Genomic DNA, 12,132 nt, shown 5'->3' with positions numbered 1-12,132 from the left:
CTATATTTTAGTGCTATCTCCCTTGCCCTTCAAGACATTTGAGTTTGAGACCCCTTGCAAAAACAAGAGCAGATTTAAAATGGAAAAAAGGAAAGCAGAAGATCAAAGATGATCACGTCCTAAGGTTAAAAAGTAGAGTTGGGTGACTTCAGATGCAAAGCATGTTCTAATAGATATTATAATAGAAAACAAAAAGATTGTAGAATAGTCATGAAAAACTCCTTACCCTTTTGAGAGGAATAGATGTTGCTTTAGGTTCTTTATTTGTGGTTGGTAGAATGAACCCCAACTTAGTAGACGAGTAAACTGAGTCTCAAAGGTTGTGAGTTGCCCAGGATTATGCTGCTAACAAAAGGTAGCTTGGGATTGAAGTATTACTACTTATCTACCATGTGTCACGTGTGGAAAGACACTACCATATATTTTCTACTGCAGTCTTCATAATAAGTTTGTGTGTGGGGGGTATTAATACTCCCACTTTTACAAAGATTTTTGTGCTACATATTTCTCAATTGAGGCTGGGATCTCTGAGTATCATGACAGATACCAAATTTCAGATCCTCAAGACTGACATTTTCGCTCCTTTATGTTAGAAGGGTCAAAACATCAGAATCTAAGCCATTAAATGCCATATTTCAGCAGTTTGCCAGCCCTTCATTCTGATGTGGGTTATTAATATTTCTGGTCAAAGCCATAGGTCATACTTAACCAACTTGCAGTGGAAAAGCCCCTAGTGTAGCAAATGGCAAGGGAAAACTCCAGACTTCTCTGAACTCTTAATGTTGTGCAATACTTTAAAAAATATCCTTTAATGATATGTGCAAATCGCCTTCTTCAAATAGGAGAAGCAGGCAGAGGTTCTGTAATTTCACACCTGCTTCTGGCCAGGCATGGCCTTTCAGGCTTTGAAAAAATGACTCAACTTTTTCTTAGGCCTATTTTAGGCCCTTGCAGCACAAACCTTCTGAATGAAATATGTCTTGGGTTGATAGCCTGCTTCAAATCTACTTGGTGCCTCAAACAGCAGGGTGTCTAGAAATACTAGTCTCTGCTACTAGAGCAGAAATCTTAAAGAGCCATGCAAATTGGATCCACCCGGTCTTTAACTTGGGCCAATTCTTCCACAGTATGTGCAGACACATTCTTAGTTGACTTGACTGCATAATAGAGATAATTATAAGCACTTACTTATCTCACAGGGGTCTACTGAAGATTAATTAGTTAATGTTGGCAGACCAAAGGTGCAATATATGTGCTAAGTATTATTATTATTACGGTGCCACTTCTCTTTAAAGAATGTTGTTTCTAAAGTCATAGTGCCTATGTGCCATCTGCTCACAGCAGCCTTTACCATCTCCCTACTCAGAGACTGAATCCGGTATCTGAATAAATAGATGTGCTCAAAAAAAAATCTATCACACCTCCATCTGTGCTTATGGAATATGAATTCAGACATAGGCAGAAATGCAAATCAATCACAAGTGGAGAGGCTTCTCCAGTGCCCAGAGTCACATTTAGAGATGTTGCTCTAATATTCTTGCTTTTCATTTTAGAATCCGCTAACTCACGATGCGATGCTTCCGTGAAATTCTGTCTCTTCTGCATCTGAAATAGGGTGTTATGTTAGAGCCCTGAACTGCCTTCTATTTTGTTCCCAGGAAGTTGAAAGAGAAAACTTCCCCCAGAACACGTTCGCTGCTGATCTTTTGCCGAAATTAGCTCCATGATTTTAATGCTTTAGATATTAGTATAATTATCAGAAGCTAATGAGTTTTTAAAGGTTTCTATATGAAATTATGATTTTGAAACTTCCCTCCTGCCAGAATTATAACTAGGTTATAGACAACATGACATGATCTATGACCCATTTTTACTAATGACTAAAGAATGAAGATTCAGCTTCTTATGAATAAGCACTCTTTCTCGAACATGACAGGGCACTGCAACTATGAAAGCTATGAAAATTAGAAAGATTAAAACCTTGAACTAAAATTATCCAAATGTTTCACAGAAGCCACTATAGTAATATAAATACCACTCCTTGCTTTTGAAAGTTATTGGTATCGCAATTATCATAGATATTTAATATTCTCCCACAGTAGGTGGCTCTATGGAATTATTTCTCCCCATCATCCTACTCGCTCTTCCTCGAGTCAGCTGTTGAAAATAAATTTATCTTCTCACTGAATTTCACCTCACTTGATCCATATACTCATGATAATTCCAGTAATTTTTTTTTGTTTTATTTTCCTGTGCCCAATTTGTTAACAGATTTTCTCTTTAATTCAAAGATATCCTAAGACATTTTCATGATGGCTATAAAATTAATCAAATAGGTAATAAGCTCTTGTTCATTATAGCTTCAGTGACCTGTTATATGCATAATCTGATCTCATGGAGGATGCAAGTAATATCTGAATTCAATTCATCTAATCTAAATTATGCATTTACCTTATGAGTTGGTTAGGTTTTAGGGATATAAAGAGGAATAAAGTACCATACCTGGCCTCAACTCAAGAAGATAAATCTGTAGCTAACTATATTAAAATGATAAGTTCCAAACTAGGTAATTTGAAGAAGTCTTGAGAGAGCTCAAAGGAGGGAATGATTCATTCCATTGAGAGTCAGGAAAGAGAGTTTCAGAAGTCTGCAGAGAGATGATATCTGAGTTACGTGGTGGAGGATGAAAACAGCAGCACCAGGTGGAAAAAAAATACAAGGCACACAGCTATCCTGGCTCTAGACTTTCAAGCAGATTGATGCTTCCTTGAACTATGCCATTCTCTCTTATTAAAAATGAGCCTTGAACATGCTTCTCAGTTTTTTGTTTTTTGTTTTTTTAATTTTCTTTGTACAAGCTTGGATTTTACTCCTCTCTCAAATCACAGTTCCTAGATCATGTTTCCTGTTGCTTGCCCCTGGCACTTGAAAACAAATGCATCTCTCCCAATTTTGAAGTTCCATGTGGACACAGTTAGATTTTACCCTACTGACCAAAGCTCTAGGACCAAGAAATCACTGAACCAACATCGGTGCAAAGTTCACATTGGTCATCTAGAGGAAACTTGAATATTTTCAGGAGAAGAAACAGGGAAAAGACTTAGATAGCAAAAAGCACGACATGTGTGGTGAAAAATGAGCCTTCTGGTAAGGCCAATGCTCTTTGTGCCCTTGTGCCTCAGGACATTTGACAGAATTATGTAACCAGCCTCACAACAGCAGTGATACTGTGGAACAGCAGGGGTAATCCTACCCCAGCAATTCTTATGCCCATCCCTCAGAGAATGCTAATTATAGGTGGGGTATGCACACAAATAAGCTTAACTCCCTAAACAACCATGACATCATTTCTTCTTAGAGAAGATGGTCTAATCTGTCATCTCTTGAACCTGCTCTCTTCACATTTAAGGGTACAAATCTCTCAGGGAATAGCTCTTAAAAACATCGGGAAAATTAAATATTTTATGAACGTCCTGTTTACTAATTTGTAATGATAGAGTGAACACAAAAGTATTCAGTGGCTTAAGTCTCCAGTATTTTAGAGCTTGGTTGCCTTTGCCAACCCATTCTGTTTGTATATGATAATACCCCATAAGATAGAGATCCAGTGTTTTGCTAGATTTACCGATCTTTAATGGTGCTTACATTATTGGATAGCCTAAGACTCTGAAACCTTTGAGCCCCTCAGGAGAAAAAAAAGTATGTGATAGAGTGGAGCTGGCTCAAAAGGCTTGCAGCATGACAACTTATGCAATGAGTCTTTTGTAGACTAAAAAAGGGAGTCTGGACTCAGGGCTGTAAATTTGGCACTGTCCACAATTTCTAAATTGACTTTAAAATGAATGAGGTAATGGAATACTCAGACAGAAGGCTCATCCATTATAGAAATACACCTCAAATTGGTCCTTCTCTTGGTAAAGGCTAAGGAGTACTTCTAGTTAAAACTTGGCAAGTTATTTGCTTACCAGGTCTTGCTGGGATTTGAATTAACTGTCATAGTGATACAACTTTCCTAGAAACTAAATGAAAAAGCCAACATAAACAAATGTCAGGGAAAACCTTCACAATTTTCAGAATTAACTGTTTGATCTAGTTAGCACCTCTAGTTCTGTTGGTATAGTCCATTTAAAACATCTTTCTATAAGGGGATAAAGAGTGAAATTGAAGCAAATTACACATATGGCATGGCTCTATCTATTTATGTAATGGAAGAAAAGGCAGAAAACAGAGAGAGAAAAAAATTGGAAGAGAAGAGCTAGTGCTAAGTAATAAATAAAATGCTCCTTTAGTAGACCCTAAAAATTCTCAATCGGATCATTAAAAACAACAACAAATTAAAGGGTATTTAAAAAGCATTCAAAATTCATCCAGCTGAATATAACCCACACAGCTCTCTGAGCTTCCCATGTTGGTCAGGAGCTGCTTAGTGAATTGAGACTCTATTAAGTTGCATGTGGTTTCCATTCTCTTGTTTTTATAGCTTTTTTGGAATTTACTTTGGATCTGTTGGGACCGCTAACCATTTTTTGGCCTGAAGATTCTGTTGTAGACAATACCACAAAGATAATCTCTTTTGGATAGTCATCCCATCGTTCTCAATGTCCTGGAATCTTTGTTACACTTTAATATGTCAGAGTTTAATCCTCATGACTATACTATACAGTTGTTACTCATATCTCTATTTTGTCATTCAATAAATTGAGGCTTTTAAAGATTGAATACCTTGTCCAAATAAGTGGTACAGTCAGCTTCAAGTCCAGATTATCTGCAAGTAATTCTAGCTCTCTGCCTTCTAAATTACACACGACATTAAGTTCATATAGTTTAATTTAATACCCATGAATCTTTTCAAAGTTGCATCATTAGGATTTAAAAAGGTTGCATTTATTATATTATGTCTCTTTGTCTTTCACTGGTCCCCAAGATTATTTTTGCCTTGAGGGGACAAATATTAAGGCTAGAAATTGTGATGTGAAAGTATGTTGCTAATCTGTTTTAATAATTTTGTAAAAAGTATTGATTGTCAGGTTATGAAAATATGAAGTTTATAAGGAAGTTAATTAATGCTGACCTTAACTTCCCAGTTTGGATTTTATTTTCCTTTTTTAAAAATTTTAAAAAGCAATTTATACATATGCAAAATATTCCAAACATTAAAGTAATTATAATGTGAAAAGTGATTCTTCCCTCCATTCATGCCCTCCAGTCTCAATTTTCAGGGTAATGTCTTTTGCACATATTTCCAAAACATACATACACACACACACACACACAAATATTTCTCTCTTTTTTAACATCATATTTTGGTAATATTTTCATTACCAGCTCTATAGCTCCCCTTGCTTTTCACAGCTGCAGAGTAGTATTTCATGTATAGGTGGCCTGAAATTGATTTAACTCATTTATTACCCCTCACATTTAGAGATTTTGCAGACTTTTGTTATTCAAAGTATGCTGCAATGAACATCCTTGTTCCTATTTCTTTGTTTAGAGAGGCATGTGTAAAATGCAAGACAAATACCTCAAAATGACATTATTGAATCAAAGGCTGTGTAAGTTTACAATTGGATATATAGGGCTAAATTTGCCTATTCTACAGTTTAGTTATTATTTTTAAAATTATATATGTGCTTATGACATGTACAGAAAATCCCATTTAATGAGCATTACAATTTTTTTTTTAAATTTTTGAGGAACTGGATAGAAAATATTTTTTATGTAGTCATATTTGCCAGTCTTTTCTAATGTTGCTCTGTATGGTTCCTTTTATTTAGAGTGTTCCCATACCAAAACTAATTTTTAATGCCAATTTTTTTAATGTTTCAAGTTTTATTTTTACATTTTAATCTTTGATACACCTGGAATTTATTGGGGTCTATTCTTAAGGCAGTAACCAGCTTCTTTTTAAAACAACTACCTAGCTTTCCCAGTGTCATTTATTGAGAAAGTTATTTTTCTTCACTGATTCAGGATGCCAACTTTATGATACAAAAAATTTTTATATGTATTTCTATTTATTTCTTGAATTTTTCTTCCATCCAATTGATCAGTCTGCATATCAGACCCCAGCAACAAACAATAACAGTAGTATTAAAATATATCTTACTATCTTATCGAGGTATTCTCTTTTACTACTTTTTTTTTCAGAAACTTACTGCCAATTTTTTCATGTTTATTTTTACATAAGAAATTTAGAATCAGCTTGTTCAAGTTCCAAAAATAAGGCTGTTGGTATTTTATTTGGATCATGTGAAATCTGTAGATTAATTTAGTCTGAACTTACATTTTTACAATACTGAATCTTTCTGTGCAAGAATAAGTTTTGTCTCTTTCTTTTGAAGTCCCTTAAAGTATATATATATATATATATATATTCTTTGGTAGAATTTTAGCTTTTTTACAGAGATATTTCAAATTTGTGATTAACTTCATACCTAGATGTTTACTCTTTTTATTTTTAAGATGAGATTTTACGTCTGTATTTTTATAATTGGGTTTGATTGTGTCTAGGAAAGGAATTAATTTTCATTACTTATTTATTTATATTTTGCTCTTTTTGTAAATATTTGTATTTCTTTTAATTTTAATTATTTTGAGTTTCCCAGATGTATAATCATCTAAAAAAAGTTACTTTATTTCTTTCAGTATTGATATCTCTTTCTAAAAATTACATTGTTTACTTTTAAAATCTTAAAATATATTATCTAGTACTTCTAGAGCAATGTTAAACAATTGAATAATAGTGATAACAATAAGCATCCTTATTTATTGTTACTGAATTTAATGGGCATGCTTCTAATTTTCACATTGTCACAGATTTTGTTTTCAGATATATAGCAAACACATTATAAAGGTATAATAATACATTTAATTAAGAATTATAAAAATCAAGATTAGATGTTAATTTTTACCAAACATTTTATTATTTACATAGATTATCATATGCTTTTATCTTTTCACTTTCTAATCTTTTAAAATACAATAATAGGTTTTACACGAAGATTATTTTTCTTCACATTTCATGAACAAACCTTAATTTCGTGTTATCCTTTTAATATGCTGGAGGTTTTATTTATTTCTGCTGTTTTTCACCTGAAAGTAGTTTGGAGCTGTGATTATTTTTTCTCTTTTCTCAAAAGGTAATTTTCTAGGTTTCAGATATTAATTTTATATTGCTTCTTTAATGGATGAGTTTGGAAACTACATATTTCTATATTTTCTGGAATACTTATAATAGTTTTGAAATTATCTCTTTCTTAAAAGTTGATTAGAATTCGGCACTGAAACCCTTTTGTTTAGGAAGGGTTTACTTATTTAGGAATAGGGATAAACATTTTTCTTAATATTTCCCCCATGAAAATCTGAAAATTTTTCCTTATCTGATTTAACTTTATGTTTCTCTAGGACCAACTTTATAATTTCTGTTATCATAAGAAATAATTTATTCTATTCAGACTTTCAAATTTACCTTCAGAGTATATTTTCTCATTTCCACTTGATCTGTACTGACTAACATATTGTATTTTTTTCAATTTTACTCATTATATGTGCTTCCTTCTTATTTTTCCAATATCAGTTTACATGTACGCACATACACAAACACACAAATACACTGGTAAACACATATATGTGGTTAGCTTTATATGTAGTTATATATAATATATGTGCTTTCTCCCTAATATTGTTTTTAATATTAGTTACATATATAGTAATATATGAATATATTTTTTATATTTAGTTTTATATGATACATATTTATGTGCACATGCATCAACCATTTTGTGAATTTATTTTTTTACTCTTTCTGTGTCAACTTTTATTTTAGAATCAGTGGGTACATGCGAAGTTTTGTTACAAAGGTACATTGCATGATGCCGAGATTTGGCTGCGGACTTTTTTTTTTCTTTTAACCCTTTTCCCCCTTTTTTTTATCCCATCTACTAATTTTTTGCTTTCATCACTAGCAATTTCTTTCTTTGGCTTTTCTTAATTTTTATGTTCTCATTACTTTTTAAATTGCCTTAGTAGAATATTTACTTCATCCTTTGTTGTTTATACAGGTAATTATTAAAATCTAAAATTTTATTTTATCATAATCTTAGTCAATTTGTATAGCTCTTTTTTTTTGTAAGATACTTTACACTTTTGTTTGGCTTTTTCTTTTTAACTTGGGAGCTGCTGAATATAGAACTTCTGTCTTTAAACATTTGGTATTTTGTTTTTTTCCCTTTTGTGTTATTCATTTTGTAGTGTATTTTAAGCAGAGAATTTCTCTAAATCAATCTCTTTAAAATAAAATAAAGTAATCTTTATAATTTTTGGGTAGGGAGTTTGATGTATTTTATTACTATATACACTTATGTGATCTATTGAACCATATGAGTTGAAAAATCTAAGTTAGAAACAGTCTATTATGGTTTATCTATCTTTCTATCATAGTATGCAGACTTTGCTTTTGGATATTCATTTGATTATTTTCACTATTGTTATCATTATTGTTGTTATTATTATTACTACTATATTGTTATTACTAATATATAAATCCTGAATATGTTTTATCTTTAGAGTGTTATATATGTATTATATACATACACACATACAATGTGTCTTTACACGTTATAAAGTATTAAAGTGTCAACTTTAACTCCTTTGATTTTCTTTTTTCCCATGATTTCAACTCTAATATCCATGTTATAAATTTTCCTTTTTTTTTTGTTAGCATCTTCCCGAGATATCTTTGCCTATCCATTTCTTCTATTACTTTAAAACCACGTTATTTTAAAAGTTTACTTAGATTCACTATAGAATTGGGGTTTGTTGCTAATCAAAGTATCTTTTATTCTTAATATTTTATTGTATTTACTTTTACTAATGTAAGAAATATGATTGATGTTGGAACTACAATCTTTTTATACTTGTGTTCTTGTTTTTAATATTTTGTTGAATAGTTTGTATTTTATTGTGTTTTCTTCTTTTTTTTTCTTGAGATTTGGAATGCTTGTTTATTTTAAAGTTATTCTTGTAAGTTTTAATATATTAAAACTGTTTCTTAATTTATTAACTTTAGAAAAACTTATTGAATCTCCACATCAAAACATAAGCAATTAGCTCAATTATTTACTAAGTGTACTTAGTAACAATTTTTGTTAGTCTCACCTTCCAATATATTATATTAGAATTTCGGTTGATTTTATGGTTATTTATAACTTTCATCTTTAAAATCGACTTGACAGAAGGAGGTAGTATGATACTGAGGTCTCACCTGGGAAATAATTGTACATTCACTTTATGTGTTTCCTTTTCTCTTACTCTCTCTCCCAGACTTCTTGTATCATATCAACTGACAAGTAATAATAATAGTACCCACATTTCTTCATCATTAGTTCTTTTATGTAAATTGAATCACTGTTCACCATCATTACATTCTATTTCAAGCGCTCTATTCCTGATCTTTATTTTGATTCATCTCTATCAAATTGGATATTGTGATTAAAGTGGCTGGATATCGTTCTCAAAAGTGTTTATAAGGAGTGCATAGCCTGGGCTCTATGAAATATCTGTCTGTGACTTTAATTACTGAAAGATAATTTACAGGGGAATAAAATATTTTGGTCACCTTTTTTCCTTCAGCAATCCACTGTCTATTATTCTTTAATCTCTAATAGGCTATCTGTGATTAGGTTTATTTTATCCATGAAACCAAATATTTCTTTAGGATAAGTTATAACAACAAATTCCAAATTGTGAAAAGTCAACTGTAGCATATACTGTCAGTGACCCAGCTACATCTTGTCTGCACTCACTGTTCCAGTACATGCCTCAGGTTTTCATTGCAAGCACCTGCAACTATCCTCCCAAGATCGATGCATGGGGAATATGGGGTGGATCTGTGAGGGAGTTATGCCTGGGAGCCAGCCATAGGATTGTTTCTTTATACTCAAAGTCTAGTAACTGCTCTAGGATATATATGCTGTTTGTTTATCTATATCATTATTTTTTTCCTAAGACAGAATATATAATTCTAATATACAAATTCAGGTCTTTATTATTTCAGTGTTTCAAATACCTTACTCACAGACTTTATGTTCTTTTCCTCAGAAATATGAGATAGATATGAATATGCACATGTATACACTCATTTATGTATCTATAGAATTTAGTTTCTCTATATCTTATTTTACATCTAAACATTTATTTTTTCCCCATTTAATTATTCTCTTATTTCTTTAAGTTGGACTTCCATAGCCCTAGTTGTATTTTCTATGTTGTCCCCATTGTGTTTCTCTTCATATGTCCTTTATTACAAAATGGTTTTATCTTCAACTTCCATTTCTATTTTTAGCATTATTAACTTGCTTTTAATTTTTTTTCTGATTTTTTTTTGTGTTGCTTTTTCCCTAGATGGTGTATATCTCTTCCCTGAATTCTTTAAAAAATACAGCAAAGACAGTTTTCTTCAGGCCATGATGGAGAAAGGGCTCTTCAAGACTCTCTACTCTCATCTATTGTTAGTATAATCTGATATCTAAGCCCATGTTGGTCTCCTGATTGTTATTCCCTGCTAAATGGGGGCTGCCCTCTTTGGCATAGCTATTTAGTCATGAATTATGTATAAAGGGGAAAGATACTTGGTGAACTAGGGTGCTTTAATTTGAACATTTTTTCGTAAGTTCTGCGGTGACTTCTGACCCATTTGAATGACTGTACAGAGGGATCCAGGATTTTTCTGTATTTTGTTGAACAAAATATCTGCATGATTCCTGGTAATGCTCAACACAAAGTGTCTGTGTGGTAATGAGCTTGTTTGTACAAGGAAATAAACTCAGATGGAAGAAGCGTGGTGTGGTGGTTACAGACACAGACTTTAGAACCAAGTAGATTTCCTGGGTTAAATCTTAACTTTATCATTACCAAGGTATATTCTATCGAACAAGTGGTTTTTCCTCTCTGAGCTTCTCATCTGTATCTACCTTATGGACTCTGTTTTTTTTTGTTGTTGTTGTTGAATGTCAATAACATAATGTGATTAGAATACTCAGTATATAATAAGCACTCAATCAGCCTAAGACTATTATTGTGAGACAGTGCACTGAAGTGGTGAAGATTATAGGTTCCCTGAAGGCAGACTGCTTGGGTTCAGAGCCTAGCTCTGCCACTTACTAGCTGAATGACACTATGTGGTTTACTTAATCTCTCTGAGCCTCGATTTTTTCATGTGCATGAAGGGTGTAATATTAATACCTACTTCATGGAGTTTTGAGAAGGCTTGAGAACAGGATCTGGCATATAGTAGGAGTTCATTCACTTTATTGTTAATTGTAACACTTTGCCCCATAGGAAAGCTTACTTTGACATAGAGCCAAAGTATATTTTAATCTTTACATACTCAAGAGCATAAAATAATGCCTGAATATGTATGCCTCAAGGTGTTTATGACTTGTGAGCATTTATTTAGCACCATATTCAACATAGTGATACCTTAGTGAATGCTTCTAAAATGAATAAACAGATGAAGAAAAGAAGTAATGAGACATTGGTACCAAGGCCTTCCTCTTTGTTTTTCATTGTGGAAGAAAATATTGAGTTCAATTTAACGAGCTCTTCTATTTGTTGATCTTCACTCCTTTACCCCTTCTTTGCCTTCCTTGGCTTTTGTCATCTTTTTCTTTTTGTTTCAACAGTACAAGTTATCTACAAGAATATAGCATGAATTGATAAAAATTTGAAGTCCTTTGAAACACAATAGAAAGACTATCCTTTCTTCCCTGAGACCAAGGCTCTAATTCAGCTTTAATACTGTTGAGGATTACTTTAATTATAGCGATCTAGCTGGCCTAGATGGCTCATATGGCTCACAATGTTTATTTAAAACATTAGCTCAAAATGGAGAACTTTTAGTTTTTCTACTTTATCTGACTCATTTTCATTTGTTTGCAGTCACTGAAAACCATGAAAGTTAATTTTCATCTATAAGTAGTAGTCCTGCTTCATTTCTCCAGCTGCAATAGGATGGCCAGTCTCACTGTGTAATTTTTGTTTGATCAGTTTACATCAGTTATTATTTTTATTATTGTGTTTATTACTATTCACTGAGTGCTAAAAACCTATTCAATACTGTAAAGTACATAAATC

The 12,132-nt window shown here is 32.3% G+C and overlaps 1 long non-coding RNA gene across 1 annotated transcript; it reads left to right on the top strand.

Annotated features, from left to right (window-relative positions):
* The first annotated feature begins 7,889 nt into the window (after positions 1–7,889).
* Positions 7,890–10,835, top strand: LOC141407124 (uncharacterized). The gene is made up of 2 exons (XR_012414496.1): positions 7,890–8,060; positions 10,402–10,835. It is a non-coding gene; the product is annotated as an uncharacterized lncRNA (long non-coding RNA).
* The last annotated feature ends 1,297 nt before the right edge of the window (positions 10,836–12,132 follow it).

The sequence above is a fragment of the Macaca fascicularis genome, chromosome 6 (assembly GCF_037993035.2).
Source record: "Macaca fascicularis isolate 582-1 chromosome 6, T2T-MFA8v1.1".
Lineage (NCBI taxonomy): Eukaryota > Metazoa > Chordata > Mammalia > Primates > Cercopithecidae > Macaca > Macaca fascicularis.
The sequence above is the reverse complement of the archived record's forward strand: the minus strand, read 5'-3'. Positions and strand labels throughout refer to the sequence as shown.